This window comes from Nyctibius grandis, chromosome 3 (assembly GCF_013368605.1).
Source record: "Nyctibius grandis isolate bNycGra1 chromosome 3, bNycGra1.pri, whole genome shotgun sequence".
Taxonomy (NCBI): domain Eukaryota; kingdom Metazoa; phylum Chordata; class Aves; order Nyctibiiformes; family Nyctibiidae; genus Nyctibius; species Nyctibius grandis.
The window spans coordinates 104029909-104057658 of record NC_090660.1 but is presented as its reverse complement, the minus strand read 5'-3'; the positions used below and the strand labels follow the sequence as shown (position 1 = coordinate 104057658).

General features: G+C 49.5%; 1 long non-coding RNA gene across 3 annotated transcripts in view; it reads right to left on the bottom strand.

Annotated features, from left to right (window-relative positions):
- Window positions 1–15244: 15244 nt before the first annotated feature.
- The window catches only part of LOC137661569 (uncharacterized), a 67158-nt gene continuing 54652 nt past the window's right edge, over window positions 15245–27750 (bottom strand). For all 3 annotated transcript variants that reach the window (XR_011047880.1, XR_011047882.1, XR_011047881.1), the window contains 3 exons: window positions 20002–20082; window positions 19519–19858; window positions 15245–16029 (listed from right to left, as the gene is read on the bottom strand). This is a non-coding gene — a long non-coding RNA (uncharacterized lncRNA). The remainder of the gene's footprint in view (window positions 16030–19518; window positions 19859–20001; window positions 20083–27750) is intronic.

The following is a 27750-nucleotide window of genomic DNA, read 5'->3' as shown; positions in this document are numbered from 1 at the left end:
GCAGATTGGGGATTGATTTGCCCCACGCAGAGGGACCCCACAGCATCTGCACTGCAGGAGGCATGCTCTGCCATCCCCAGTGGGAAGCATTTCCCATGGCTCACACCAGACATTTTGCACATATGCACAAGAAAATGTTTCTTGCGCTAAAGCTTGCGGCTACCACTTTGCAATCACCTGCTACCAACATTTTTGAGCAGGGTTTCTCCAAGGAGTGCAAGGCTGTAAACACCGTTCTCTGAGAAACAGCAAGATTCTGCTTGGCTGAACACAAACAACTCCCTTTGTTTTTATTAACGTAACAATTTCACATTACAGGCATTTTCAGGCTCACTTTGATTATTTTGTACATCCAGTGCTACACAGTTCACAGGTACAGCCAAAGGCGAGAAGGTCCCTCTGAGGCTCCGATGAGCAGGGATTTCACATGATCCAAGCGGGATGTGTCTACCTAGACATGTGCAGACAGACCTGGGCTTGCTCCGCTTGTGCCCAAAGCTAACTGGGACTCAATCCAGCTTAAGACAAAAGCCACGGAGCCGCATTAGTACTGCACTCTGCCCAAGCTCATATGCCCAAAGTAGGTGCCCTGGGCAAATGCTAACCAGCCCTTTGATTTTGTCCTCCACAACAGTTACATGAGAATGGAAGGGTTATAAATCATCAACGATCCAGAAAATTCCTAACAACCATAACTAGTAACTATTAGAAAGAACAGATTTAAGTGAACACGTGTACTACTCTGCCCTGGTCGGATGGTGGCTTTCAAGCCGTTTGGTCCTTCGGGAACCACGTACCATATTGCATGGGACTGTGGAAAACAATACAAGAAACACAACTCTACTGTCAGAAGACTTAAATTTCCTTGAAAGGATCCCACACCTCCATAAAAAAAATATTTAGGAACCCACAAGGTGAGAAAGGTTTGGAGAACCAGTTAGAAGGTGCACAATGAAGGGAAATCTACCCTTGGGTTGAAACAGCTGCTGAAAACCCAACCCAACCAAACAAAACCCCCACAATAGCAGTGACCTCATTGCTATGGTTTGTGAAGAACAGTTTATTCAATAAAAAGGAAATGTTCACAGGGAAGAAAGTAAGTTGAAATTTAGTCAATACAAAGATAAATGTGAATGTACAAAGAAAGGCTTTAAGATCCTGAATGATCACCAAAAGGCACCTCCAATAACGTGTGTCCCTTAAAGGTTGGTAAATAGCCATCTGCAGCATCGCCAATGGCCTTCTGTACAGATGGCACCTGGAAGTGCCCAATGAACCATCCAAGCAGCCACCAGGCTCAATCACATTTAGCTTTAATGACTCAGTAAACACATGAGAAGAAATCGTATTTCTAGATGTACATGGGTGACAAGACAACCATATACTGAAATAAAAGGAGCTGATGGTGTACTAGACTTTTCCCTTCTGTTGAAATAAAATTAAACCCTATGCTCTGTTTATCTATGGCAGGCTTGGATCAGTTTCAAGATAGTTCAGAGGGAAAAAAATCAATGACTTTCTACACCTCGGCACTTTCAGGACTCCTGGAAGCATTTTACCTTTTTGGAGAGACGAAAAAAAACACGAACTTTTTCATCTTATAAATCATGCGGATGAAGCCTCAAAGGGTGAGGTGGACTGGGCTGAAACTCACTGTTCAGCTCCACAACGTGGCATGAGTCTAACACCTCCTCACTACCAAAAACCAGGTACCCTGTCCCCACTTCCCCAGAGCCACGGCTGGCCCTGGTGCTCACCAAAGCTCTCCAGAAGCTGGTGCAGCTCACTGACCAGCAAAAAGCTCACCCAGCATGGACACAAGATCACTTTCTAATGGCACAGCGAGCTGCGGATGGATCAGTGCTGGAGCCAGCACAAGGGCCGAGGGCTGGAGAAGTCGGTGATACCGTTCCCCTTCAGTGGCAGGAATGGTGACAGCCCAGCACATCCCAGAACAGCCCATCACACGGCCAACGAGCAGCAGAAGGGAGCGGAGGACACAGGGGACAGGGAAGGGAAGACAATAATATATAAAAGAATCATTTTGTTTTTAGGAAACTGCCTATAATTAAAACCCCAAATCAGATGCAAATTTGGCAGCTGAAGAGAACGGTGCTGGGTTCTGTTTTGGTTTTGCTTGGGGTTTCTCAGCCTGGTTGGTAGCATACTTGCAAGTAGCTCATCCTAAGGGAAATACCTCTGATTTTGCTTAAGAATTCCAAGCTGCTTCCAACCACCAACAAAAACCATTCTCAGGTATCACCCACACCTAGATTCCCTGACCAGACAAACACATTTATTTTATCTCTTAAAAAACATTTTGCCACTCGCTACCTCTGCGTGAAGAAACCAGGTAAGAAAAAGGAGAAGACAACTGCTTAGTCCAGGAGAAGAGAAACAGAATATGCACACAATGCTTTGAAAATTGCACAAAACACTCAAGTGGGAAAGAAAAGCAAGTGAGAGGACAGGGAAGTTGCTCTCGCCCCTGGTGCCCTTCATGTCACAGTACTGGGTACAGGAGCAGGGAGCTCTGGTCACTCCTACAGATGCCTGCAGCTGGTAACTCCTGCCTTGCAACCTGTGCGTGACCCACGCTGGGCTTTCTCTTCTGTTCATTCAACCACGAGGAAACGCCCTTTTTGAAGTGGTTTGCCAGAAAGGGCTCTGACGGATTTGAGGTGTGGCTCCACCGCCGCTCCGTTGATCTGAATTAGGGATGCTGCCCTCTGGGCCACGCTTTGCCTCCCGGCACCAGTGCTGCTGCCTGTGAGCAGCACAGCCACAACCCAGCTCTGCAACCCACCTTCTCCAACCTTCTCTTATTTTATTTTTTTAAAATATATATAATTTCATTAAGGTCGCTTTTACTTGAACTACATTCATCACAACCTGTCTATCAGCAGTAACATGCATTTGCAAAAAAACCCACTCTATACGACCAGGCTTTATTTCAGGTCAGCCATCACCTGTAAAGCTGGCACGATGGTGCCGTGCATCCCACCCCCAGTCAAGCTAGACCACGTGTTCCTTGCACGGCCAGGCGCCAAGGGACAATGTGGTGGCTGCAGCTGTAGGCCACAGACAGTACCAGCGATGGCACAGGCAGACCATGCTCCGTGTTGGGGTGTAGGGATGCAAGGACCGAGTCAGAAGTGATGAGTTTGGTGGAAAGACTTCACCAGGCATCGGAAATGGCCCTGAATGGGCACCCAGAAATTTGCAGCCCCGGGCGAGGGAGGAGGGATGTTTCAGCAGGGCTGAGGCAGGGCAGAGGCTGACACACAGTTCTGTGCCATGACACTGCAGGCAAGGAGCCAAAATTAAAGGGAAGGACAGAGGGGCTGGAGGCAAACGGCAAGTGCTCAACAGGAGAAGAAGCTATGCCAGTGGCCCTGGGTGGCGGAGGGAGGACTAGGCATCGGTGGGAGAGCACAAGCACTGCGCAGGAAGCAAAGCTGGATACACCAACCTGCAGCACACAGGACCTCATGGCCCAGCGTGTCCCCACCATGTCCCACATACAGGTCCTGCTCCCTAAAGGTCTTTGTCCCGTGGTCCACGTGAATTCAGATATTGAAGACTCTGGAAGATTTCTGGTTGAAAAGATCTCCAGATCTCTCATTCTTTTAGGCAAGTTTTGGTGGTCCTCGGTATTTTGGCTTCAAGACATTATGAGCGTGCCGAGGATGCTTCAAACACAGAAGGAAACATCGCAGAACAAGAGACTTGCAGAAAACCAATCAGTAAAAGAAAAAGCAAGTAAGTTTCCGCACCATCAGAAAACAGAGCGAGGATGGCAGAATCCTACAAAATGTGCAAGAGCGGTGAGAATTAAAACACAGGGATAAATGGGAAGGGTATGAAGGAGTCTCATTGCAGCGTGGGGACGTTAGAGACAGGGGAAGGCAGATAAAGTGAGTACCATGGGGGCAAATCGGGCAGCATGCAGCCACAATTCATTGGATTAACGATCTGAGCTGGGATTAAAACATCTCGGTAAATGACACAGCAAAATCCACTCAGTCATTTAAAAAAAAATACTGTGTAATTTGTGCATAATAATGTCATCTGTGGCTGACACAAGACCCGAGGCCGCAGTTCAGCAGGATGCCGGCACGGGCTCTGCAGCCCCTGCTGCCACTGCAGGACATCGGTGAGGTGGCACGAGGTGGTGATGCTCAGCCTGTCCAGGTCTGCTCAAAAACGGTGCTGGGTAAAGCCATGTCAGGCATCTTCCACGTGTCCCACTGATTTCGCACCCGATCCCGTATCAACTGTCCTCCCGCGGCCGGCGTGAAGCCAGCTCAAACACCGCAAGCCAACGTAACCTTCATGCGGCGAGTTCAGCCCGATCCCACGGAGAGGCAATTGAATGCCCAGGGCTGATCTGGCTCCAAGCCACGCTGCTGGCGCACCCAGTGGAGCCAGCAATGGGTTGTAACCGTCAGGAAAACAGCTCCTGAGAAGGGCATGGGAGCGGAAAACAGCACAGCACCGTTTTGCTGCCTGAGAGCAGGTTCACACAGAGGAGGAACGAGACAAGACGGTAGCTGCTGCTGCTGGCTTACAATCCAGAGCACTGGGGAATGGAGGGTGTAAACGAAATCAGGTTACAGTGTTGTCGCTTTTTATTGTTTTCTGCATAAACCAAGTTTGAGCATTAAGAAAGAACAGAGAAAAAAATAAAAAAACAGCAAAAATGATAAATGCTTTGTGTTTCAAAGAAACAGTGCTCCCAAAATAAGCCACGTACAGTCCCCCACTAACTCAACCTTGCGGAGAAATACATTCAGCAATCAAAAGATAAAAGAAATGCCGTATTCCCTACATCTCTTTTGCTCTTTGCTTTTCAACAAGACGCTGACTCCAAAGACCAGCTGGAGCCATTTCGATGCTAATATAGCATCTGCAATCAAAGAAATAAACCATTTTGTGAAACAACGCGCCCACCCAATCCACTCCTTCCTCTTGCTCTTTCACCAAATGGCTTTACACCCACCTTTCCCAAGGATAACTCCTCTGTCTCAGTGTCCTTCTCTGGACTTGAACCCATCCGAACTCCTCCTCTCCCCAGCTCCCTTTCCCATAGGCACTGCAAACCACCGGAGGCTCATCCTTAGGCAGGAGCAGCTGCAAGATCTCAAAACACTTCAACGTTTGATTTTTCTCTTTTTTTTTTCAAAATAGAATTTTCTTCAGGAATTATTTCAGTGGAGTCACAGTTAGCCTGTTCACTGCTTCACCCACCCAAAAAAGCACCTCTCCTCTCTGAACCCACCGATGCACTTGGGGCATCTCTGGAGACCCTCTCACCAGCAGGGCCCTGAGCATTTCACACGGCAGCACGCAAAGAGCCACCAAGCCCCTACATGTAAGGGAGGAGACGCTGGAGGTGACCCACCCCAGCCACCTCGGTCGGGGAGCCTCCGCCAGCAGCACTGGCAGCCCCCGCACACCACCCACTCAATACCTGCTGACCTTGCCTACAGCAGCAGCCTTCAAGCTGTGACTCCCTGCAGCTTCCATAAAGCAGGCACGCTTTCCAAACACGACAATTTGGAAAAGCTTCGGACCTAAACTCAACCAACCACGTGCAAATTCACATCCAAAAGAGGTTCCACCTGGATGAGGTAATGCTCAGGCTTCGAAGGACTCTGCTCGCTGTCTCCATGCAGGGTGGGCAACACACCCAGTGAAGAAGGGTTGGGCTGAGAGGGGGTATCTATTGCTATTGCTATGCCTCGGGGTATCACTGAGGGAAGTCAGCATGGTAGCACAAGGCTAATGCGTGTGAAGCCCGTGATGCTCCTACCCAGACCATGCCAGCTGCAGGGCTGGGAAATGGAAAGTAATCCAGGAGGAGAAGGGAAGCGATCGCACAGGGAGGAAAGGTGCAGCAAGTGGTAGATTTTGACCTATTCCCCGTTTCCAAAGGAGGGGGCTCAGCCAGACGAAGCACACGTTTCCCCTGCAGAGCTTCCCCAAACCCCCCAGCCCCCGCTGCAGACCCCCCCGAGGGGCTGCTGCTTCTCCACTGCAGTGCCTGTGACAGGCAGTGATGCTGCGGGCCCGTTTGCACGCCCAAAAGTGCCTGCAACCATCACCAACCAGTCTGCTGGACGTCCAACCGCAAAAGTAGCGTGCACGCAAAGTCACACATGTGCAAGAAAAATCAGGATTCCTGCCTCTTTAATCAGCTTTTATCTGCTAAGGTAAAACCAGATCGATGCTCTACAGGAGTCACGCTTGAAAGCGTTGGAGGTGCGCTGGGTTTTTTTGTGGAAATCTTCCTTTTTTCCACAAATGTATCTTTGAAATCAAAAGCAGCCTGCAGGAAGACACGGGGAAACCTGAGGTAACAGCAATGATCCAACCGGCATGCACCGCTCAGCACAGCGAAGGCAAAAGCGTTTAAACTCAATAAAGTTAACAGCACGCCTTGGAAGTTTTTAAGTGAACAGAAAGTTAAAGAAACACGAAGCAGAAAGACTCAAAATTATCAACAGAGATGGAGAGGAAACAGAAATGGAGAGAGGGGACAGTAAATCTTCACCGATCGCACCAGCAGTTTGCGAGGGGCTACGGGGAATATTTCAGCACCTTCCTTCAAACGACAACACTATTTATTTTATGACCTAGTAAACTGGCATGGCCCTGCCATCACTAAACCTTTTTATAAACCCCTGCTTTACCATACTAAACACCAGCAGTTTATGGGCAAACTGCCTGGCAGGCTCCTGCCCAGGGAGCAGCAGGCTCAGCGCTTAGTCAGGGAGCTCCGGCAGATGCTCTGGCCGTGGGTCTCTATCCCGACTCCAGGCTCCTGGAAAGACATTAACCCGTATAAGCAGAGCGCTGTAAAAAAAGCTGAGCTCATCTGGGGAAGGCGAAGCCTGTTTCGTTCTCGGAAGCCTCCCACCACATTTTTTTAAATCTCAGTCATGCACAGGGAGGCACCCAGAAACAGGGCTGGAGCATCGGCTCCTGAGTGTATCCTCCGTGGTTGAGCATCGTGGGGATGACCAACAGCCCCAGCGGCCTGTTACACAACACCAGGCTGTTCATGCTTTTAACTAAAATGCTGAAAACAGAGGGAGGGGGAAAATTCATTGCAAGTTAGCATATCAACCAGCCAGAAAGGATGCCTATGATGGCTGCCCCCTCCACACCACACAGTACCCCAATATTCTGCCAAACCCACATGGTTTGGATTAGTGATGCATCCTCTGGTGAAACAGCCCCAGTTTGGGATGCAGGCGGGACACGGTGCTCCCCTTGAGCACGGCAGAGAAGGGGAAGAGCATCCCCGCTCCCAGCCCTCGCCTGCCATCAGATGGTCATGGATTTGGGGAAAGCACAGTCCACCTCCCGGCCCTCAAATGCTGGATAACGCAGGTTTGATGGGGTGTCCTGGGAAGCCCCTCACCGGGGCACCCAAGCCCCTCTGTGTCAGCCGGGTCGCTTCACTTACCCACAGCGCTGGCTACGAGCGTTTGAACTGCAGCCCTGCAGCATCCAGGCTGGGATGGATGAGCCCTCTTTAGGCTCTATCACGCTCAGAAAACAGCTCTGATCGAGCAAAACTCATCAGGCAAAAATTTGGTCCAGGACTCTACTTTTTGCCCACAGGCTTCTTTCCTCCTCTCTCAGACTGAAGCAAAAAGGCACGGCGTTAAGTTCAGGATGGGATGCCCAGCCCTTGCAGACGGGCAGAGCGAGAGATGAAGAGGATGAGCATTCCCCTGGTACACTTGAACCAAGAGAGCATCTCCTGCAGCTACTTCTCTCAACAACAATAATCACCAACTGCAAGTAAAAGCTCTGGAGAGCATTTTTCAGCACAGATTCAGAGATAGTTCCAGACATTTTTTTTTTTTTTACTGGCTGCGTATTTCTGGCTAAGTCAACAGATCCAGTCATAGCTGTTACACATTGTCCTCAGCCTAAGAGCTATTTTTGCTCATGGTAAAAGAAACTGCAGTTCTTTCTGATTAACTCCACAGAAATGTCCATTACTCAGACAGAGTCTGTAAAGCTGGCTTGAACTAATCATCAAATTAGTTTAAAACAATTACGTGTTGAGGATGAGCATCCTTTGGCATCCAAAATATCATTCTGAGGTTTTTATTCACTTTTAATGTTTTGGTTTTTTTTTTTGTTTTACTGTCACCATCAGGTTAATCACAGACAGAACAGAAACATCATCAAAACCAGCCAGCCCATCGTGGTATAACCGAAAATAACACAATTAGTTTCCATAACCAGCTTCTCTGCAGAAGCAACTTATCCTATTCCAGTCTTGGCTCTGTACGTGCCTCGTGATTCAGTTTTGAGGGGAAGAAGTCCACAAAGAAGTCAGTGCAAACCCCAAAGCTGCATCACACAAAAGGCAGCAAAGAGCTGACCCCAAAGGTGATCCGGCAAGCGTGGCACGTTGGCTTGCAGCAACCTTGCCCGGCTGGCCAGGCACGGTCACTTGCTGGTGGTCCCGTACAGGATAACTCATCCTTACGACAGGAGCAATGGGTTTCAGCAAGTAAGCACACACGACCTGACAGACAGACACAAAAAGACCCTAAGCGGGACTTAGTGCATATAGAACCATAGAACCGCCTTGACTGAAAAGGACCTTTAAGATCAAGTCGAACCATTAACCTAACACTGCCAAGTCCACCACCACCACTGAACCATGTCCCTAAGCACCACATCTACTCGTCTTTTAAATACCTCCAGGGATAATGACTCCACCACTTCCCTGGGCAGCCTGTTCCGATGCTTGATAAGCCTTTCCATGAAGAAATTTTTTCTGATATCCAATCTAAACCTCCCCTGGCACGACTTGAGGCCGTTTCCTTTCGTCCTATCACTTGTTACCTGGGAGAAGAGACCGACCTCCACCTCGCTACAACCTCCTTTCAGGTAGTTGTAGACAGCGATAAGGTCTCCCCTCAGCCTCCTTTTCTCCAGGCTAAACAACCCTAGTTCCCTCAGCCACTCCTCATAAGACTTGCTCTCCAGACCCTTCACCAGCTTCGTTGCCCTTCTCTGGACTCTCTCCAGCACCTCAATGTCTTTCTTGTAGTGAGGGGCCCAAAACTGAACACAGTATTCAAGGTGCAGCCTCACCAGTACCAAGTACCGGGGGATGATCACTTCCCTGGTCCTGCTGGCCACGCTATTGCTGATACAAACCAGGATGCTGTTGGCCTTCTTGGCCACCTGGGCACACTGCTGGCTCATATTCAGACAGCCATCGATGAACACCCCTAGGTCCTTTTCCACTAGGCAGCTTTCCAGCCACTCTTCCCCCAGCCTGTAGTGCCAAGGCTGTCAAGCTGAAGAGCTGCGCAGTGCCCCTTCACGCACCGTTCCCCCAAATTTGACAACATAAGGAAATGAGGCTGCAGGTACCTCCACCGTCAGCTGGGCTTTCCCAGGAGCACAGTGCTCGTGCTGACGGTTTCAAGCTGACCCAGGGTCAGTGCAGCTCCCCAGTGGGGAAACAGCCCGGCGGGACTCCACACCCAGCACGGTGACTCTCGTCTCTTCTTTCCCTTTTGTCCAAGCCTCACTTGAAGCAAAAGCCTGAAAACACATTAACCAGGAAAGAAAAGCAACCACATTATGAAGCGAGCTCACAAAGCACACCATGACATTTACAAGTGAGGCTGGTCTTACTCATTTGTATTTCAAAGGCCAGGCTGACACAAGACATTTTTCTTGTTCTAGCTTCCTCTGTGAAAGGAATAATACACATTTTCGAGTGTTGTTGCCAGTGTCAGCCAGAGGCTTCCTGCAGAGGCAGCTATGCTGACATTCAACCTGTCTTGCTTGGAGAATCTAAGGTCTAACCTGGGAAAAAAACCCCTTTGGCTGAAACGACACACGCTGATTTCAGGAGGCTTGGTGATGCCCATACACTCACTGACCCATCCTAAACTCCCCATGGCTTGAGTGAATATTAAGCTAATCACATTGAGTGTTTTCCCTTCTTCAGTGACTTCACACTGACAAAACCTTTCTATCTTCAGAGCTCTCACTGATTGAAGGTGACATTAGTGACAAAACTCAGGCTCAATGTTTTAACACCTTTGTAGCCTCTATCAAACGGTAAGGACTCCTCCTTTGCAGGAAAACGGTATTTTTGATCCAACCACCAGTAACAACCCCAGCAGAAAGGATGGAGGACCACCAGCGCTGATCAGTCACAGCCCTCTCGGTCGCAAGCTGCAGTGCTCCATAGAGCAAGAGCTGCCTTCTCCTTCAGCCCAGCAACCTGCCACAAAATCAAGCTGAAATCCAGTTTGCAGCCTGCCCTGTCATACCAGACCCACCAAGACCTTTGCTGGAGGTGGAGATGCTCTGCCCTAGTGTAATGCCTGTCTCAGCTGATGACCTCAAAACCAGCAGTCAAGGTACATAGCACATTTACCTGTAATAATTTCAGCCTCTCATTCTCCTCCTAGTCAAACCTCAACTGTATCAAAGGAACAAGTCGTCCTCCCGACTCTCCAACACACACGTTTTTATGCGCCTGTTTTCAGGTCATCAATCTAGGAACTCCAGATCTTCTTGGAAACCTTTACTTGCTTACAACAAAGCCCGTCACAATTCAGCTGGACTGTGATTCACATCAGGCAAATGAATAAAACTGACAAAAGACACAACAGACCAGGTCTCCATCTCCTTGGTAGACACCATCATGACTGTGCAGGGGCCTTAAAGGGATGGCACTGTAATAAGGGCCATGAATGTCCATGCAACGAGAACATCCTCTTCCACGCAGGATGAAAAGATGGGCACATTAAGTGGGCTCCACTTCTCTGTGACTTCAACTATGGTTAATTCCAGATCCTCTTCTGCTCCAAAAGCATGCTGGCACTGTCGGAGTCCTTCTGCCCAGTTATCAAGTCCATGTACGTGACACTAGCAGGCACACTAGGAAAGCAAGGTGAGCAAAGTAGTGAAGTAAGGTGTGTAAGAAACAACAGGGGAACCAGCTTCCCCTATTAATGATGTCCATATCCAAATCACGATTTTCCTTTCAAGTTTCCCATCCAGTGTAGAGTTTCCCCCACCCCCGACCTCCTCCTCCACCCACCACCATGCACTCCACCTCTGCCTCAGCTGCCGTCTCCAGGCTTCATCCATGCCCGTGACATCCTAGTCACAGTCCAGCATGTTTCCCCTCCTCTTCCAGGTCAGTTTTATCCCTGGTTTTAAAGCCATTTTCCCCATATATGCTTTGACACATTTGTGGACCCATGCCCATTTGCACACATGCAGCCAACGAGCATCTGTAACTGGGAGATTTGGGGGCTTACACCCAGCAGCTACAAAGCCCACACACTCCACACCTACAGGCAACTGAAATGGTGCTGGATGGTCTGTGTCCCCTCTTGCCAAGGTGGAGCAATGGTCTTATTTGGGGATGAAGGGAAGTGAACTGGGATTGTTTAGCCTGGAGAAGAGGAGGCTGAGGAGAGACCTTATTGCTGTATACAACTACCTGAAAGGAGGTTGTAGTGAGGTGGGGGTCGCCCTCTTCCCAGCAACAGGACTAGAGGGCATAGCCTCAAGCTTCACCAGGGGAGGTTGAGGTTAGACATTAGGAAAAATTTCTTCACAGAAAGGGTTATTAGGCATTGGAATGGGCTACCCAGGGAGGTGGTGGAGTCACGATCCCTGGAGGTGTTTAAGAGACGACTAGATGTGGCACTTAGTGCCATGGTCTAGTTGACACAGTGGTGTTAGGTCAAAGGTTGGACTCGATGATCCCAGAGGTCTCTTCCAACCTAGTCAATTCCGTGATTCTGTGAACAGAGACAGGTCACAGAGAGGTCTGGCAATGAACTGGTTGGACCTGATTACATACAATCTGAGATCCCACCATAAAAGTGAGAATGATTTCCCCGTGACAGCAAGACAGGCTGTGCATAAATCACATATAGTAACACGTACATGCACAGAGCTATATATAAGATATATATAAAGTACACGCCAAAATTACATCAAGGAGTACACATGTCAAAGCAGGGATAAAATTAGCTTATTACAGAAGTGGCAAAATCTTACAGGATCATGGAAAAAAAGGCCTATTTTGAACATTAATGATCACATGTCAAAAATAGTGGATATTCTTGGCTTGGAGCCCTACATACCACAACAGACAACGACCAAGTCAGATCTCAAAAGAGAAAAATCAACCAGAAAGTCCACGGGAGATATCCCAGGAAAAACAACAATTGCACGCATTAGGGCGCAGCAACAAATTACCTCCTTGGCATCATGGAGTGCATCAGTGTGCTGTCTAAGCCAGCCTGCTGCTGAAATGTGATTTTTGTAAAATTACGTCGCCCTGACATGGCAAAAATCAGCAGAACCTCAGAAATAACTTTTCAAAATCCACTCCTTGAAGGCTAGTCCAACATTAACTAGACAAAAAATAATGTTGGCAGGGAATGCCAGGATGCCATCCTTGAGACTTAACCCAGATAAGGCAAAAACATCAAAAATGTCAAATGTATATAAATTAGAATAGAGTAATACTGTAGCTAGCTCAGTGACTTCGTAACAATCAAGTTACAGTGCAAAACGAGACTGAAAATGAATGAAAATGGGATGGAGAGTTTTTATCACAATTGGATAATGTGCCCAAGGGCACTGAAGGGGGCACACGAGCATCCCAGGGCTGGGAAGCATTTAACAACTCCTCTAGAAAGGTAAGACTAATAAATACAAGGTAGTACTAATCTGTAATAAAGTCTACTATAATATTAAACAATAATCAATCAAATTCAAATAAAGGCAATACTTATATTGGGCAAGAGTAAGTGTAAAACATAATTAGAATCACTGCACCCAAAAATGAAGACCTACCACCAAGACAGGGGCAAGCATTGTGCACCTGAGGAGCTACGCTCCGCTCCATGCTACATGGACGTCACAACTTTTATTGCAAAACCTTGGGTAAAATCCCTCCCCAGCGCTTTCCGAAGATAAATCTGTACCCGAGACACCAACGCAGGCTCTGAGCATCGTTTGCCCAGCTCAGTTTACAGCAAAAAGTTTCCCATCCTTTTCGATGCCGTCTCGCTGGATTATTTGGTTGTGGGCACAAGGGATGAATTACCGGTGTGGGGTAACTCAATCCCCCTCTCCCCTGGAGAAGCTCTACTGGCAGCTTGAAGCGAGGTGCTGACCTTGGTTATCTCACCCTCTTTTTTTTCCTCCTGGTAAGCGACCACAACAGAAACCTCACGCGAAACTGTCCTAATCTCTCCTGGAGATTTTGATTTCAGTCAAACGTGGGTGCTATTTGAAGCTTCGTGAAAGGAACATCTTAAATAAAAAGGTTTGTGGTGGTTTCTTTGCTTTCAAAGCCTTAACGAATCAGTTCATCCAAGCATGTTCATTAACCCCTGGCATGCTGCTGGCAGTTTCAATGATGCTGCCCATGGCCAAGATCAGCCTGTTATCCCAAACGCAGTCACCCATCTGCTGCTGTAGCCAGGCACCAGCTCCAAATTTTATATTTATCCTCTGTTTCAGGGAAACAAGGACTTAATATTAAACTCACTTTACATACAGGCAACAGAGACATCAAGAAATTAAAAGGTGGGACTGGTCTCTCCCTAACCTTAGCTGTCTATAAGTTAGGCATCTCATGTAAGGCAACTGTCTGGCAACTTTCCATGGTCCATGAAGGAACAGGCTGCTCCAAAGCATCATTTTTTCCCCCTCTTCCCACTGAATGTAAGCGGAGCTGACATTAGAAATCAGGTTTTTTTAGATTTCTCACCTAACCTCACCTGACTCCTACCCACAGCCATTCAGGAGCAGTGAAGTCCACCAAACACCATCTCCAACTGGCACAGTCATGCTGGCACATCTCCAAATGGGCCAGCACATTGCCTGCCAAGTCACACTTCTGGACACTTTTGGTCCAGCTGTGTGACCTGCCCAAGGTCACAGGGGAAGTATGTGGCAACTCCAGGATCGGGGTGCCCCATGCTCAAGCTTGGGCTCTTCCCCCTTTTGGAAAATTAAACTGCTTTAAAAGCCTCCATTTGTGCTCCCAGAAAATGCACAAAAATGAATCCCACGAAGCATCAAGTTTTTTTTTTCTATTAGCACAACTGTTAGAAAAATATGTAAATTCAATTCTGCAAGACAATCCATTTTCCCCCATCGCCAAGACATCTGTTCCCGGATAACCTATGTGGTACACGACTGCCTCGCAGTCAGATGTGAGGAATGCCCATTCTGCCCCGTTCCCACCTGGTTCTGCTCAACGGTCTGGGAGCCCTGCCTGCACCAGCAGCATCCCCAGGGGCAAGAGCACAGGGAAAGGGTTGCAGCTTCTGCTGTTTATCCAAAATACCAAGGCATTGGGTAGTAACACAAAATAGCCAGAACCATCCACTTTATGCTCTTTGGGTCTATGCCCAGATCGGAAATCTTCCCAGGAAAAGATCATTTGTAAAGCATTATCTATACGGTAGGGTCTAATGAGTTAATCCCCATCACAACATATATCTGATGCCTTCCCACGGAAGATGCAACCCCATAAGGAGGTATTCCTGGCATGTCACTCCACATGGCCAATTTGCAGGAACATCATCTCTCCCTGTCGTGACCACAAGGAACGACAAGATGGAAAACCACCACCCATCTCGTTCCAAGTCAGCAGCTCCCAGTATGCCTGCTTGGAGCAATAAATCCCCCCTCTCACAAGGGCAACCCTTTCCTCCACAGCTGAGCTCCATCTACTACTGTTAAAGACCTCTCCGTTCCTCTTGTTTTGGGAATCCAGTTGATTGACAAATTCAGGCAAACACACTTGAACCAAAAAAAAAAAAAAAAAAAAAAAAAAATGCAAACCCAACACACGTAGCCATTTGGCAGTTTGGTTCACGGGTTTTCCTGCCCAATTTTTAATCCCCCTTCCATGAAGGTGCATTGGCACCACGTACCACCAGAACCGTCAACACGGACCCTCTCAAGCCTCCTGGCTCCAGCCTGTGTGCCACCTTTTCCAAGGTGATACTGGTCTGGTTGCAAGTTGCAATAGAGTGGGCAGTTATGACTCCGGGTTATGGTTAAGAAACATTACCCCTGGAGCACTTGGATGTTGGCAGAATTCACCCCAGTTCTAATAATTAATCCTTCTTGACCTCGGTCCCCTTTACTCCATATTAGTTTTCAATACGCAACTTCATAATTCAGAAAATCAACACGGTTTTCTTCAAAAGGGTCAAATTTATTAAGGAAAAACATCCACACAAGGACAGCATCTCCCCAAAGCACACATCTCTGCAGGACATGCTGCAGATGCATTCGCTGCCCACCAGTGCCATCACCAGTTGCCCACAAGTGGCCTAGAGGAGACCTCTCCCTGCTTCCTCCCGAACCCTTCAACACCCACCCCATCACAGCTGAGATGGACTATATAATGAAAAGCAACATCCCCAAGTTGTGGCCACGCAGGACGTGTGGAAAGCTTTCCTATGAGCAAGGTGGTGCAGTGTTGAACGGAGTCACCTGGAGAGCTGGGGACTTCTCCATCCCTGGAGGTGCCGGCTGCCCTTCTCCAGTGCTAGTGGCACTCAAGACCTCCCAGCCAGCGTGTTGGGGGCTCTCCCTTGGGTCCTGCTGTTTTGTAGGAGACACCACTGGTCTGGCTGCTCCCCCAGGACTTCCCTGCCTCCCCCCCAGCTTTGCTGCCTCCAGGTCCCCAGCGTGGACCACATCTGGATGATCTCCCTCAGCTCCCCTCATTACACCCCCAAGCTTCCCAGGAAACACAGTGCACACCCTGGGGAGACACCAAGGTCAGGGGGGCTCTGTGCATGGTGAGGAAGGCAAAGGCATGGCAGGGGGGTTGAGAAGACACTAAAGAAATACAAACAGATGATACAAACCACCTCTGAGAGCAGCTTTTCATATGCGTGTGATTTAACCATCCATAGACACCGTTAACTTTAATAGGAAGCAGCAGAACTGAACAACCCATCGATGCAAAACCTGAAAAAAAAAAAGACCAGAAAACACCTGGTTCAACTAAATATATGCAGTCTGCCTCCAGACACCTCCCATGAACACACAAGACCCACACGGCCATACACACCATGCGACTTGCAAAGGAGATTGTACGAATCTGTACGGATGCCACATTCTCTCTAGGCACAGACATGCGTAACCACCAAACGCAGCACGTCGCCGGCTGGCCCAGATGATGCTGGGAGCCGCTGATGAGGAGCAGCTGAATCCTGACGAGGAAAATGCAAGGAGCTGAGGGAAGACCAGACTGAACAACGTCACCATTTTTTTTTCCAGATTTATAGCAATGTCTCTGAGAGGATGTAATGCCTCGAAACCTTTGATCAAACGTCTGGGGGCCCACATGGGCAAGGATGGAGTGTGCAGAGAACATGGGGCTGCCCAGCCTGCTGCTCCCTCCCCACCTCCCCATCCAGGCATCCACGCACACACTCATCACCCCACGAAGCTACTTTAAAGAAGTAAAAGGCCGGAAAAGGATTTTTATCATCGCATCCTGCACATATCAAGTGAAATCAGAAAGGGGGAGGAGCAGACCACAAAATAAATGAGCGTTTAACTCTCACGGTGAAAGAGTCAGTGTCTTGGCTTTCGGGGGGAGGGAGCTGAGGAAGCGTTCATTAACATCGGGAAAATCAGTGAAGCTATCAATGAAATGAAGTGGGACATGATGTGTTGCAGGAGAGCAGAGGCGAGAGATGGGGGGGACCGGCCGGCCATCTGCAGCCACAGCTGAGCTGATGGGACACATGTGCAGGTCAAAATCACAGCAAAAAAATTAACTTCATTAAAAGCCCTGGTTGGGTGCAAGCCCAGGTTGGGTATAAAATTTGTCCGCAGCAGAATTGGGGCAGGATGGGAAGAGCAACAGCTCAGCACTGCTCCCCTCCGCACTCAGCATCACCATGCTGGCCAAGAACGGTCCTAAATCCACAGCAGTTTCGAGCTAAGGGATGTCACCACTTAACCAGTTACCCTTTGAGCTGCAGCAGCTGGCTGGATTTGTGTACTGCTACCGCAGTGAACACGAGGCAATGCACAGCCTAAAAGCCCTTCCAGGTAGGTTTAAACTAACCGGTCTAATGTCATAACGGGGATCGGCGCTGATTTCGCTGAAATGCTGCAAAACCTGGAGGAAGCTTCACTGCAGGGACCTCACAAGTGCCAACCAGCCGCTGTTAGCAATTCATTGCTGATGAAAACGCTGCCCATGCCTGAGTGCCCTGCTCGTGTTTTCTATCTCCTGGCCTGGCATCTCGGCTTTGCCCTGTTTTTTGCCTCTTTGCCAGATCCTTAGGCTTGACAGAGTTATCTTGTCACGTTGGACTCAACTGCCTCTTCTCAGGGCTGATCTACTTGCTTCATGCAAATTACCCAGGGTGGAGGTAAACTTCCTTAGTGGCAGAAAGGGGCATTCAGATGGTTCCTTTTATGTTTCACAGGTCATTTGCATCCTTATTCTCTGCCTTTAGGGCAACTCCGGGTTGACTGAACACCTGCTTTTAGCTGCTGGGAAGCAGATAACAAACCTCCATCTCCACCCAGCCCCAATTCACACCCCTTTAGCCAGCGTCACCAAGATTTGCAAAACCCTCCTCACTTCAGGCAGGCTGCTTATTTTATCTTGGTCAAGAGGGAGATGAGCACATTCTCTCGCTTATTGTGTCCCAGAATTCCAAAGCAGCCCAGCAAACCAAACCCAAGGAAAGCTGAGAGCCTCACCAGGTCATGGGCTCGGTGGCTCCACATCTCTGATCCCCGAACGCTCTCGCTGATGTCCGAGGTGTCAGCCCAGCACAAAGATGCTTCCAAAAAAAGGAGGGATGGAGAAGGGAAGCCAGCTGGAGTGAACTTTATCACGGAAAAGCCAGCCAGACGGCCAGCAGCCAAGTAAAGATGAGGCTCTTTGCTGGGAATCACTGATACTGCAGAAAGCTCCACCCCTGCTTAGACACAGCACTAGGATCTCATGTTACGTCGCTCATCCTCAATTCTCACCACAACTCCAAAGATTCAGTTTATCCCTATTCTCTGGATGGAGAATCGAGGCATGACCTGAGAGCAAAGAGACCAGTGGCAGAAGCGAGCATCAAACCCAAGGACACCATGAGTCCCTGCAACATCTTCTGGTCCCCAAGGTAGACAGATGGAAGGCAGAAGATGTACATGTCCCCCACCTGGACATGGCCAGGGCTCAGGCAAAGGGCAGTGACCACACAATTCCATTGTGACAGTGTTTCCCTCACTATAAAAGGGAGCATTTCCTCTCCAGGGCTGCAGTGAAAATACTCCAATGACTAGTAACACAGAAAAGTTAACAGCAAATTGCAGAAGAAACTCTCTATATAAGAAAAACACACATACACATTCTCTTTGCCCACTTAAAACTAAACAAGAGTGATGTACTACAGCAAATTATATTTGTTCCTTGATTTAAGGTGACAATCTTGACGATGGACCATCAATCCCACTTTCTCAATGGGCTGCACGTCTGAGAACATATTGAGGGCATCAGCAGAAGCAAAAGCACACCAAAAATCTTCCAGAGTTGCATCTGCTTAGGTACAACAGCTTGTACATCTAAATTTTAACCTTTTCTACTCGATATTTATCCACACTGCAACAGGGACTAGCCAGCGCAGGCTGAGAACTGTGCAAACACACGCAGAAAACAATGTTCCTGTCCCTCAAAACAAAAGCTTACGGTGAGGAGGTGAAGTGGAGGAGGCAGCCCAGCAAAGGCAGGCGGATATTTGGGGGGGAATTTCCCCTGCATGGGAGATGAAGTGAAGTGCACAAAAGCTCTCGAGGGAGATGCTAATCACCAGAGCCCTGACACGCAGGTCTCAGCTCTACACGTTACCACACCTGCAGGCTGCTGCCCCGTAGCCGAGTTATTGGATGTGTATGCTCCTGCTACAGGTGTCAAGGCTGCCATAGGGACAGGGTGAACATCGCTCCAACCCTTCCCACAGCTGAGAAGCCACAAGCCGCACTACTCAAAAAGCCAGAGGCCAGAGCAGCTCCAAGGCTGGTTCCCAGGAGGTTCATGGGCAGCCCCAGCAGGCTCACCAGTGCAGCGGCTCCTGGGGCTGGAGTCATCTCCTGGGGCTGGAGTCATCTCGTGGGGCTGGAGTCGTCTTGCCGGTCCCTATTGGGACTGCAAGGGCCAGCGTGAGATGACCCAGTTGGACTGAAACCTCCTCAGCGATGACACCCTATCCTTCAGGAACTTACGCTGCCAGTCAGGGTGTATAAACACGGAGAGCAGGCTCAGACAAGTGGCTCACAGACTTAAGTTGTGTCCAAACCTTCAAGAAAATTTAAGGGCAGCTTAGGAAAGGCCCAAGCTTTCACGCAGTGGGTTTGGACACCCCAAGCCACAAGCAAGCATTCTGAACTCAAGTCCTCCTACGCAGCGTGCTGACACTACACACGTCTTGAAGACCCTACCTCCAAACAAGCCATCCCGGCTGCGCTGACAGTGCAGAGAAGCAGGTATTGTAGGGAATGATTCATCCCATGCAGATGCCTACAGCAGGTCAGGGTCAGGCACTTCCTAAAAATACCCATTTCCCTCCAGCGACTGTAAAAGGAGGCTGGGAACTGGTTCAGTTGCCGGTAATTGCAGGAGAGGCCTCTCGATCTAGAGGAGCAAAGTGCCCTTCTGTGAACCCCAAACACAGCCAGGAACAAGGTCTGTGTGATGCACAGACCTCAGCATACTCGAGATAGTCTCCAGCCCTTCTGAGACCCCTGCGCACATCAGTAGTCTAAAATCATCCCATCAGTCCTGAAAAGGCAAAATACAGGGAAACCCATAAGAAAACCAAAGTCTGGAGGTTTATCAGAAAAAGTCTCACCCAAGGGGTGCAGAGAAGCCCAGGAGGGCTTGTATCTCTGGGCTTACAACTGCTGAAAGCTGTCACCACTCACCTGATTTCCCAGGAAAACCTGGCAGGATCTGACCTCTCTTCCACACACTCCTCCTCTCTCCTTTTCTCAGTCAACTGAGACCTATAGGACATTACAACAAAAGAAATGTCAGCAAGCCCAACCTTGTCCCCTCCTGCCAACCAAAAAGCTTCATTTCCTCAGTTCTTCAAAATAAAGCTGCACTGGAAAGCAATTATATACAAACTGCAGCTTATGTATCTATTTAAATATTTATATATATTTATTTAATATATATTATCTATTTAAATAGCTATATAGATTGGGGAAGGGACAGGAGAACCCCATGAGCAGCCGAAGTGGCAGCACGTTCTTCTGCATCAGTGAATACACTGGCATCAGGGATGAAGCCCTACGTTCTGCCCCACAATGAACACCCATGATGACCCAGCAACGGGGCACCAAAGCGAGCATGACGAGGTTCTGCTGAGATGTTTATTGTCAGCTCTAAAGCAATCCCTCAAACACTCCTAAAGAGTAAAGGAAACACAGTCAGGGGTGCCAGGGAGCTCAGGATGGTGAAGAGATGCCCTTTTTGTGGTGCTCGCCCGGGGCTAGCCAAAAGCTGCAAGGAAAAGGGGTGGAGGCAGCAGACCCCTGTTCCATGACCCAGAGCATCCCAGCAGCATCATGAGAGGCGGCAGGCTTTTCCTAGAGGTGGCCTTCAGGCCTTGCTGGCACCCCACGTTACAGCCCAAGGGTTGCACAGGACAGCCACAGGGACATCAGGCTGTTGCTCTGGTCCCCACCACTGTGCTGGGCGGTGGTCCCGGTGGTCTGTTTTCTCCTACCAACTAGGGTCCCCTCCTCTCTTTGCTCTGGTCCCCACCACTGTGCTGGACAGTGGTCCCAGCGGTCTGTGTTCTCCCACCGACTAGGGTCGTCTTCTCTTTCCTCTCAGGCCACAGGACCTCTTGTCGGGGCAGTCATACATCACACAGCCGTATATACAGAGCCGCTCTGGCAGTGTGAGCTTGAGGCAGAGCAGGGTAAGGGGACCTTTATTACCATCAGAATAGCTTCATCACTCAGCCTACTTAACCCAGCCACATTTGCACTGCTAAATTTGGGAGAGTATGAGAAGCATTTGGGAGGTGGGGGAGGGACAGGCAGGCTTTTGGCCTCCTTTAACTCCCTGCCAAGCACTCTGTAATTCAAAGTCCATGTCAGGGATGCCACTCCAAGCTGCACAGCAATGGCTCAGACCCAGCAAACCTGGAGATCCAGTGCCTTAACCCCTTCGAGTTAGCATCTAAGCTTGGCTATTTTAAGAAAATGATAGTCAGGCTTTCTGAAACAGAGAAACAGCTCCCTCTGAAGTAACAGGTTTCCAGGAGGCAAGTGGAGGGAATTCAGGACATTTCCATGCAGGAAAGGAGGCCCTCACACAGCCAAGTTTGAAGACCCTTCCCTAAACAGATGCAGTGCTCAGCTTGTTAACAGCTAGCAGCAATCCTTACATTCAAACTGATTTAAGAAGTTGTGAATGACTATTTTTGGGTACAAAACAGATGAACTACTCAGGAAAGACAGCATCAATACCAGCAGCACGAGAAGACCACCATCCCTGGCAGCACGTAGAAACATTGTCCTGACCTGCAGCACAGGCACCTAAAAACAACAGATCACCGAGCTTTGCTTTTGAGATCATAGAAGGAAATTAAACCTCTATTTTGCTCTTGTTGCTGGCGGGTATGGGAAGGAAACGCAGGTTATGGCAACATTTTTGGACCCGTTTTCCATAAACACCATGAGCACCTGCACCCTCCTGCAGATGTCCAGAGAAATCTGCCCCATGAAACATCTTGGGGTGGGCGTTGCTGCCCACATCCAACAAATAAACACATTAATTAATCCCAGAGGGTGCTAAGTCCGATGGCGTACAAGGTGACACAGAAATCTTCCCCGGTGCCCACACTGAGACATTTGAGGGAGCTTTTGAGGAATCCAGGCGTAAGCGTGGGCAACGGGCCGTGGAGCTAGGGCTGCTCTCCGGGGACCTTTCCCAAGCAATTCACATGCACACCCAAAAAAAAAAATCTAGGCTTGTTTGCTGTAAAAGTGGGCATTAAACACTCTGACATCAAGAAGGATGATTAAAGACAGTTGAGTTACGAGGAAAGATTAAAAGAACTAAATATGCCCAACTTGGCTAAGCAATGAGTAAGAGGAGATGTGATAAAAGACTCCAGGCATCTGAATGAAGGGAGTGGCATGGCATTAAAGGACTGAATAAAATATCTTTCTGAGAAATGGATCCATCAACGATCTCCCAAGAGATAAGGTACAAGCCTCATTTTTTAGGCATTTATAAAACCGGTCGCTGGAATGGAGGTTTTTGAGGGGAAATCCACATTGCCCCAGAGGGAGCACGCACCAAACCTTTTCATCTCCGGCACGGGGTACTGCGAACAAAGCGTACGATGCCACAACGGAGCACAGGGAACTTGGGAAGTGGCAAGCACTTCATTTTGCCTCAGCCAAGAAACAGATACACGCTTTTTTTCACTGTAAAATTTAAAAAAAAAAATCATTTTCGCCTCTTCTTTTTAATTCAGCAGCTCTAATCCATAAAGTTTTTGCTTTAAAAAAAAGGAAAATAACCACCAACCCATACAAAACAAATAGGTCTGGAGGTCTTACGAGTACTTGACTTTTTCCCCCAGTAATTAAAGATACGTGGGGTACCACAGAGGCAGGAGCCTGGCTTGAGCTGGGTGGTGGCCCTCCCGGGGACTGCGAGCCCAGCAGCTCGCCAGACCCAGCCAGACCCAGCACACACCTGGGCAAGGCGACAAAATCCTGGAAAGCATTTCAATACCTGGCTCTGCTGAGACTGTACCCCTCGGACAAAGTACCCCTCTGAAGCCCAGGGACCTGACATGCTTTGTAAAGATTAGAAGTAAGCCCTAAGCCCTGAGAAAACCGCCCGGGGGGAGAGCTAAACCTGTTACGCTGGCTTTACCCCAAAAATCCATGTATAATACATGCAACGTACATACCTACCTAAATACCAAATCTGTGAAGCTAAAGCAGTGGATTTCGTGTAATTTCACATGATCTCCAGCTGTACGAGGGTCTCCTGAACATCTCCCTGCAGTGTGAACAGAGGGGTGTGCCTGAGGGAAGGAGCTGGACCTGGCCACAGTATTCCCTGAATACAGACACATGCGCAGTGTGGTTTCCAGCAACACCAGCTTATCAGTTCATTTGATGTGCCTGGGCGTTGCAATTAACCCCCAAATGTCCCTTCAGGTGCTTCTGCCCTGATATTCTTGATGCAACTCAGCCACTGGGTATGATGTACAAAGCTCGGCAGCATCTCAGATCTGGGTACCTGAGAGACTCCTTCATCCTCAACAGGGAAAAGCCAGAAGACACTTGTCAATGGTGCAGTTTTAAATCACAGTTAAATTCACACAGTGGCCATATATCACGAAGGAGGTGGTCCTGTCCCAGCTCCCCCTGGCTCCCCTGACCCGGTGAGTCAATGCAGGGCAATCAGGTCTAAGGAAAAACTAGCTAGGGGGGGAAAAAAAAAAAGGTGAATAATTTTCTTCTCATTATTTCCCTAAACCAGTTCAGTGGGGTTCAGGCAAGTACTAGAAATCTTTCCCCTTTTGGCACGAGGGAGATCAGCTGAACTGCAACATGTGACCACAATCCAAGGCAACCTTTGTTTCCAAGACCAAGAGTGGATCTTTTTGGTTTTCTTTTTCCCCTCCTTTCCCACAGCAAGCTCTTAAGTCTGCAACTGCCTTTCTCCATGGGAACAGGAGATCCACCGTTTACTGACCGGTGAGTTTTACTGAAGGGTTGAAACCGGATGTTCCCAGAGGATTTTTATTGTATTTTTTTTAATATGTGGAGCGTTTTAGTACGCAGTGAATCTTTTTGCTTTATGCTTGCATGTCTCTTTGGGAGGCTGAACTACAACACCAGGCTGCCAGAGTAATTTTATATATTGAAGGAACATGATTCTACCCAATCTGAAAGGCAGGCCAACATAAAAAGACCTGTTCAAAGTAGAGGAAGCTCTGTGCTTCCAGTTTGGGATGAAAAGGGGGAAATTAAAACATGTAAGAGAGATTATTATACCTTCTATCAAACCTTCCTCTTCCCATGTAGAACCAGCTGCTTCCATCACCACAGCAACACTGATGCTGGAGATAACCAGGCTCAGGGTATCACTGTCACAAAGAATTAAAGGCTTGCAGGTTGTATCGAGACAACTCCTTCCTTTCGTTTTGAAGTTAATTTTGGTATCCCTGCTCAGGCCACGACTGCAGTTTTACTCTGCTCGCATCACGCACTCAGACAGACAGACAGCCCCCTCAGCTACTGTGGCAGGGGGGCAAAGCCCTCACCCACACCACGGGTGTGGGAGGGCAAGGGGGAAGGTGTAACCCAGAAAAACCAAAGAGCTGGATCCCTGCGGCTCTGCACAGACAGTGCGGATGCCCTGGCACCCGGCAGGACCGCAGCTCACTCCCGCGCTACGGAGCCCTGGCACCTCCGTGAAGCTGGCACGGAAACCACTCATCAGGAACAGTCCCTTCAAAAGCCAGCAGAGACCTGACCGTACAATTAATGACCTATAAAGAAACCCACTTGCTGTTACTCTTTTTCTTGCCTCACAAAGAGCAGCAGAACACGACCCTCGGTGCACAGCTCTGCAGGGTGCGGATGCTTTGCCACTCACACGCCTGCCCAGCCTTCCACGGCACAGAGTCCTGCTGCCCCAGCCACGACAGAGATTTCTGTACTCCTCTCTTGCTAAAATAATGTAATAGGGTGCCTTTTGATGCTGAGGAGAGGCGACTGCCAGCACAACCTTGGAGAGCATCTCACTTTTCAATGGACCAAGCCTTGGGATATCTTCAGAGGTGCCTGGGAAAGTTCTCCTAATGTATTCGGCACGTGGGCAGCGGGGCGACAGGCACCAAACCCAGCTGGACACGCAGGCAGGGACGCATCTTCTGAGAGATGACAGAAAGAATAAAACGCAGGAACTGGCAAGGACAGCCTGTTCAGCACCGAGGCACAGAACACAACCAGCCCCAGTGCCGCCACCGCTGCCTTCCCTCCTGCCCCGTGCCACCTCCCTGGGCTCCTGTAGGATGAGCCCCAGGAGGGAGGTGTGTGCTGGGAAGCAGCTGGTTCTCTGTGTCCTTCCAGAGAAGCACATTTCTCACCCCGACACACGCATTTTGGTACCTAAGTCAATCCCTGCTCCCGCGTGGCAGAACCTTTGCTGGCACTCGTTTTCCCCAGGTGTTTTCCGAACGCTATCCAGAGCTTCCCATCCCCACTCTCTCGCAAAACAATAACCGTTTTTTTTTTGGTTTTGCTCAAGACCTGAAAAGATACAAGAGAGAAACGAGTGTTTTTCATGTTTCAGGAAGACTGGCACCTCTGCCCATGCAGGTAGCTGCTCCTTTGCTGGGGAAGAGGGGATGCTCTTGGAGCGGGATGTAACTGCCTGGAACACTTCTGGCAGCCTGGAAAGAGTTACCGCCCGGCTCGGAGGATTTCTGCCTTCCCAACAAGGCGGCCGGGGTGAAGAACGCAAGTGACACAGCAGCGTCCTGCCAGGAGAGAGGGAAAAAAGTAAAAAAAAAAAGCTCTTTGGACGAGATTCAGGATGACTACACTTTTACTGTAAGTGTTTAGTAACTCGGAGTCGCATAACCCTTCTCTGCCCACTTGGGGCCACGACACGCAGATTACAAGCTGCAAGAAACGTTTCACACACACGCACACCACACACATGCCCAAATCCCCCATCAGAGGGAGGACAAAAAAGACCTTTAACAAATTAAGCTGTGTTTCCCATTTAGCAGAGCCCGATCGCTATTTATTTAACAATTTTGAAGTGTTATTTTAGCCTTCTTGGTTTGTGTGTGTTGAGAGGCTGTTCCTGGGACAGGAGCCAAAGGTGATTAGAGCAACCCAGCAGCCAGAGAGGGAGGGAAAGGCAGGGTGGAAGAGCGGAGAAAGTCATTGGGGCAAGGCTTCACTGCGGGGACGGTCACCAGCAGCCCCCAGCCACGGAGCTGGAGGGAGGCAAGTGGAAAAATGGGGACAGGAATGGGGAGAGGGAGCCAAGGGGGAGAGAAGTGCCTGGTCCATCACCGTTTGGCAGCCACTGGCAGAGACTCCCTGCTTTCGGCACACTGATGCCTTGCCCCCAGCAAGCATGCCAGGAAACGAGCAGGTGAAAGCGAAGCCGTGGCAGACCTGCACACACAAGCATCCATCCTGGGAGGAGGGCACAGAGCTCTCCGCAGCCGGGATGCCCCATGCGGGTACCGCCAGGCGAGGCGCAGACCCAGCCTGAGAGATGCTTTCACAGAAGAAAGGAACACAGGATGGATGATCCACTTGGGTACAAATGCTGTTTGGTATACACCTGCTCAGCACACCCTGCAGCCCTAAAGGGAAGAACGAAGACATTAAACATCTCCTGGCAGATACCCACAGAGTCCCACCGAGGATCCTGCATCCTACTACTCCTGCCATCGCTGTGCCTCCAGGTCAGCTTTGGGGAATGATTTTTGGAGCAGGAAGGCAGAGGCGAGATGGATGGTGGTGAAGCAGGATGGATGCTGTCCCCAGATGAGCAGCTTCCTTGCTTAGATCGGGGGAAAGCTACCTGGTACCCGCGGATGGGGGCTGTGAAACACGTGGCTTGCACCACCGTCAGCCCCTTCCACCTCCATGCTCCTAAAATGAACCATTTAGCGATTAACACAAGACCCCCCTTCACCCATATCAAAGCACAAAATGCTACTTTCATCACCAGTTTCCCCCAAAGAGCTCAGGGGCTCCTCGGTCGTGGCAGCTCCAAGCACGGGCACGTCTTCAGGCTCACGTGCCCCACCACCACCACTGCCATCGCCCGGGGCTGGCCGGGGTGAAACCGTAACGGCTCTTCTCCATCCGCAGCGCAGGTGGAGGGTGACGTGAGAGGAAAACCCAGGGACCCACTTGCAACCAGCTCCTCTCCTCTGACACCTCCCTCTGCCCACTAGACGTGGGTGGGTGGAAGGACAGATGCAGACACAGGATGGCTCCTGGACCAAGCGTGAACAGACTCTTCCACGTGGCATTTCAAACCCAGGCAGAGAGGGGAAGAGCGCACATGCCAGCCCTGCTGAAACACGCTGATAATGACGATTATGGGGTGCAAATCTACAGCAGGAAGGAGGCGAAACACAGGCAGCAACAGAGAGCAGCCAAAACACACCAACAGGCGAGAGGAGCCAGCGACAACCCTGACACTTGCAAGAGCTGGGCAAAAGGGCTGTGAGTGGCCAGAGATTTCAGCAGACACAGCCATCAGGACTGCCCCACGAGCCCGTTAATACAAGCACAGCAGTGTGCCAGGGCGTTACGACCCCGTGTTCCACAGACATCCCCAAGCAAGGTCCCCACGCGAGCACTGGGAGCAGGACTCGCAGCCGCGATGGCGCGTTGGGAAGAGCAAGGTTCAGCGCAGACCCGGAGCCGGTGCTGCCCCGCGGGGACCCGGTCACTGCAGCTCTGCACGAGGAGTTTCTCCTTCCCATGCTGGGCAGAGGCAGTGACCCAACCCAACCCAGAAACCTCACAGCTCCTGCTAGTCCCATTTTATTAATTTTTTTTAAATAACACACGTGTTATTGCACAGAGAAACACCTGGAAAACGCAGGGCAAGGGTGATGCTAGCAAAGAGCAGCACGTGCATGG